At 53.0% G+C, this 5000-nt stretch overlaps 1 non-coding gene across 1 annotated transcript in view; it reads left to right on the top strand.

The window, feature by feature from the left end:
- Positions 1-3271: 3271 nt before the first annotated feature.
- LOC124578161 overlaps positions 3272-5000 on the top strand; it is a 1910-nt gene continuing 181 nt past the window's right edge. The window contains exon 1 of the ribosomal RNA XR_006972694.1: positions 3272-5000. This exon is cut by the window's right edge and continues 181 nt beyond it. This is a non-coding gene — a ribosomal RNA (small subunit ribosomal RNA).

Below are 5000 nucleotides of genomic sequence, written 5' to 3'. Positions count from 1 at the left end.
CGTACCTTAACCTAACCTATGTCGTACCTTAACCTAACCTATGTCGTACCTTAACCTAACCTATGTCGTACCTTAACCTAACCTATGTCGTACCTTAACCTAACCTATGTCGTACCTTAACCTAACCTATGTCGTACCTTAACCTAACCTATGTCGTACCTTAACCTAACCTATGTCGTACCTTAACCTAACCTATGTCGTACCTTAACCTAACCTATGTCGTACCTTAACCTAACCTATGTCGTACCTTAACCTAACCTATGTCGTACCTTAACCTAACCTATGTCGTACCTTAACCTAACCTATGTCGTACCTTAACCTAACCTATGTCGTACCTTAACCTAACCTATGTCGTACCTTAACCTAACCTATGTCGTACCTTAACCTAACCTATGTCGTACCTTAACCTAACCTATGTCGTACCTTAACCTAACCTATGTCGTACCTTAACCTAACCTATGTCGTACCTTAACCTAACCTGTATTGCGCCTTAACCTAACCTGTATTGCGCCTTAACCTAACCTGTATTGCGCCTTAACGTAACCTGTATTGCGCCTTAACGTAACCTGTATTGCGCCTTAACGTAACCTGTATTGCGCCTTAACGTAACCTGTATTGCGCCTTAACGTAACCTGTATTGCGCCTTAACGTAACCTGTATTGCGCCTTAACGTAACCTGTATTGCGCCTTAACGTAACCTGTATTGCGCCTTAACGTAACCTGTATTGCGCCTTAACGTAACCTGTATTGCGCCTTAACGTAACCTGTATTGCGCCTTAACGTAACCTGTATTGCGCCTTAACGTAACCTGTATTGCGCCTTAACGTAACCTGTATTGCGCCTTAACGTAACCTGTATTGCGCCTTAACGTAACCTGTATTGCGCCTTAACGTAACCTGTATTGCGCCTTAACGTAACCTGTATTGCGCCTTAACGTAACCTGTATTGCGCCTTAACGTAACCTGTATTGCGCCTTAACGTAACCTGTATTGCGCCTTAACGTAACCTGCATTGCGCCTTAACGTAACCTGTATTGCGCCTTAACGTAACCTGTATTGCGCCTTAACGTAACCTGTATTGCGCCTTAACGTAACCTGTATTGCGCCTTAACGTAACCTGTATTGCGCCTTAACGTAACCGATATTGCGCCTTAACGTAACCTATATTGCGCCGTAACGTAACCTATATTGCGCCGTAACGTAACCCACATTGCCCCTTAACGTAACCCACATTGCCCCTTAACGTAACCCACATTGCCCCTTAACGTAACCCAACACACGTTGGGCCTTAACCCAACACACGTTGGGCCTTAACCCAACACACGTTGGGCCTTAACCCAACACACGTTGGGCCTTAACCCAACACACGTTGGGCCTTAACCCAACACACGTTGGGCCTTAACCCAACACACGTTGGGCCTTAACCCAACACACGTTGGGCCTTAACCCAACACACGTTGGGCCTTAACCCAACACACGTTGGGCCTTAACCCAACACACGTTGGGCCTTAACCCAACACACGTTGGGCCTTAACCCAACACACGTTGGGCCTTAACCTGCTCTGTAATTGTCATACGACGCGTTAAATTAGTGTAGTGTTGCCTAACTGCAACCCCCGCAATATAGTTTGCTACTCGCACTGCCCGGTCCCCAGTGTATCGCTTCATGTTAAACACCTTGCAGCTATACACTGTAATGTGGATGGCAGCAGGACGTACATGCTCAATGCCCTTTGCAGTTGTTCATTGGCATTTGCAGTTGTTCATTGGCATTCGCATGTGCGAAGCACTTAGCCTACGCTGTGGTACGGCCTGTGTCAACTGTCCGCTGATGTTGTACGTCCAAATCACACACTGTACTGCACATTGGTCCTCATGTACTGAATGATACATCGTGGTACATGTGACCGTACAACGACTGCGCCAACAACGGCGAACCATGCGGTCCAAATGTTGTGCACTCAGCTACGTGTCGTCTCCCTATAAGAGCTGGATTGCAGTGTGGTATGCCCTGGATGGCGATCAGCATGAGCCGTCTGTTGATGTAGTGGCGCGTGTTGTCAGACGTAGTCGTCTCTTCTCACACACCGTGATAGCATGGTGCACTGCGTTCCACATCTGCGACATGCGACAGAGGCCGGTTGACAGTCGTTCGCGCAATGGACATCGCATACGTACGGGGGCCACCTTCCACGTGTTCGCGAAGCGTGCACATGTTGTTGCGTGTATGTGGGCAGACATAGTGTGTCGTGACACCTGACACAGGCATGCAACAATCGTTGAATTTGCAAATGGCGATGGACGCCTACGTTTGCTGGTGACGTTATGCAAATGAACAACTGGTAAACCGTTGTGGTGCGGTTGTTCTCGCTAGAGGTGAATCAGTGATGGCGACGATCGGTTGAGCTACCAACCGGTTGTTCCAGCGATACCCACCATGCCCACGAACGTGAATGGCATCTGGGTGTGAAGCGATACGCGGCGGTGGCTGGGTGGGACCGTCCCCGGCCGGTGAGGGGGGGCCTCCCGGCGTGCTGGCCGCGCGGTGCGTGGGCGCACGCGCTACAGCCGGCTGGTGGGGGCGGCCAGTGGCAGGCGCGCCGGCCGACGGAGGCGGCAGGCGGCGCAGCTGCGCGCCGGCGCACCCTGCACGCGGCGCCGTGCGGCCAAAGTAGGTCCTCGCGGGCCCGGTGCGAAGCGCGGTGGACATCTGCAGTGTGCTGGTCCGATTGAGGACTGTGTGCGCTGAGGATGCGCCGCCGCCCGGCGCTCGGCGCCGCGACGCCGTCTGCTGCTCGGTCGCCTCTGCGGTTCTCGCAGGTGGTTTGTATCGCAGCTGTGCGGACGTGTTGGCGCGTGCGCTGTGCTGGGAGAGTTCGCTTCGGCACCCAAGTGGGGCTTTTGTCCTTCTGTGGCGCTGGCGTTGGAGCTGCCGGTCACCGTAGGTGGCGCGTGTTGTCTCCCGCCGGCAATGCCACGACAGCACGCTCCCGGGCCTCTGTCGGCAGCGGCAAGCTCAGTTGGGAGCACGGGTGGTCGCACCTAAAGCGTCTACTCGCCAAACTCCGGGCGATTGCGCCTCTCTCGAACCCGACCAAGTACTTAGGACGGCGCTGCGCGCCGCCGGGACCTGAGAGGGTTTCGAGGTGTATTGTGCAGGGGAGCTCAGCCTCCTCCTGTTTGCAGAATAATTGAGCGGACGCTTGCGTGTTCGCGCGGGCCCCCGGGACACACTCCCGGGCGGCCGGCTGCTCAGCTCTAGTTGACGCAGCTCCCTGGTTGATCCTGCCAGTAGTCATATGCTTGTCTCAAAGATTAAGCCATGCATGTCTCAGTACAAGCCGCATTAAGGTGAAACCGCGAATGGCTCATTAAATCAGTTATGGTTCCTTAGATCGTACCCACGTTACTTGGATAACTGTGGTAATTCTAGAGCTAATACATGCAAACAGAGTCCCGACCAGAGATGGAAGGGACGCTTTTATTAGATCAAAACCAATCGGTCGGCTCGTCCGGTCCGTTTGCCTTGGTGACTCTGAATAACTTTGGGCTGATCGCACGGTCCTCGTACCGGCGACGCATCTTTCAAATGTCTGCCTTATCAACTGTCGATGGTAGGTTCTGCGCCTACCATGGTTGTAACGGGTAACGGGGAATCAGGGTTCGATTCCGGAGAGGGAGCCTGAGAAACGGCTACCACATCCAAGGAAGGCAGCAGGCGCGCAAATTACCCACTCCCGGCACGGGGAGGTAGTGACGAAAAATAACGATACGGGACTCATCCGAGGCCCCGTAATCGGAATGAGTACACTTTAAATCCTTTAACGAGTATCTATTGGAGGGCAAGTCTGGTGCCAGCAGCCGCGGTAATTCCAGCTCCAATAGCGTATATTAAAGTTGTTGCGGTTAAAAAGCTCGTAGTTGGATTTGTGTCCCACGCTGTTGGTTCACCGCCCGTCGGTGTTTAACTGGCATGTATCGTGGGACGTCCTGCCGGTGGGGCGAGCCGAAGGCGTGCGACGCGCCTCGTGCGTGCTCGTGCGTCCCGAGGCGGACCCCGTTGCAATCCTACCAGGGTGCTCTTGAGTGAGTGTCTCGGTGGGCCGGCACGTTTACTTTGAACAAATTAGAGTGCTTAAAGCAGGCAAGCCCGCCTGAATACTGTGTGCATGGAATAATGGAATAGGACCTCGGTTCTATTTTGTTGGTTTTCGGAACCCGAGGTAATGATTAATAGGGACAGGCGGGGGCATTCGTATTGCGACGTTAGAGGTGAAATTCTTGGATCGTCGCAAGACGAACAGAAGCGAAAGCATTTGCCAAGTATGTTTTCATTAATCAAGAACGAAAGTTAGAGGTTCGAAGGCGATCAGATACCGCCCTAGTTCTAACCATAAACGATGCCAGCCAGCGATCCGCCGCAGTTCCTCCGATGACTCGGCGGGCAGCCTCCGGGAAACCAAAGCTTTTGGGTTCCGGGGGAAGTATGGTTGCAAAGCTGAAACTTAAAGGAATTGACGGAAGGGCACCACCAGGAGTGGAGCCTGCGGCTTAATTTGACTCAACACGGGAAACCTCACCAGGCCCGGACACCGGAAGGATTGACAGATTGATAGCTCTTTCTTGATTCGGTGGGTGGTGGTGCATGGCCGTTCTTAGTTGGTGGAGCGATTTGTCTGGTTAATTCCGATAACGAACGAGACTCTAGCCTGCTAACTAGTCGCGTGACATCCTTCGTGCTGTCAGCGATTACTTTTCTTCTTAGAGGGACAGGCGGCTTCTAGCCGCACGAGATTGAGCAATAACAGGTCTGTGATGCCCTTAGATGTTCTGGGCCGCACGCGCGCTACACTGAAGGAATCAGCGTGTCTTCCTAGGCCGAAAGGTCGGGGTAACCCGCTGAACCTCCTTCGTGCTAGGGATTGGGGCTTGCAATTGTTCCCCATGAACGAGGAATTCCCAGTAAGCGCGAGTCATAAGCTCGCGTTGATTACGTCCCTG

This window comes from Schistocerca americana, unplaced genomic scaffold (genome assembly GCF_021461395.2).
Source record: "Schistocerca americana isolate TAMUIC-IGC-003095 unplaced genomic scaffold, iqSchAmer2.1 HiC_scaffold_274, whole genome shotgun sequence".
Taxonomy (NCBI): Eukaryota; Metazoa; Arthropoda; class Insecta; order Orthoptera; family Acrididae; genus Schistocerca; species Schistocerca americana.
Note: the sequence above shows the minus strand (reverse complement) of the source record. Positions and strands in the feature narration are given on the sequence as shown.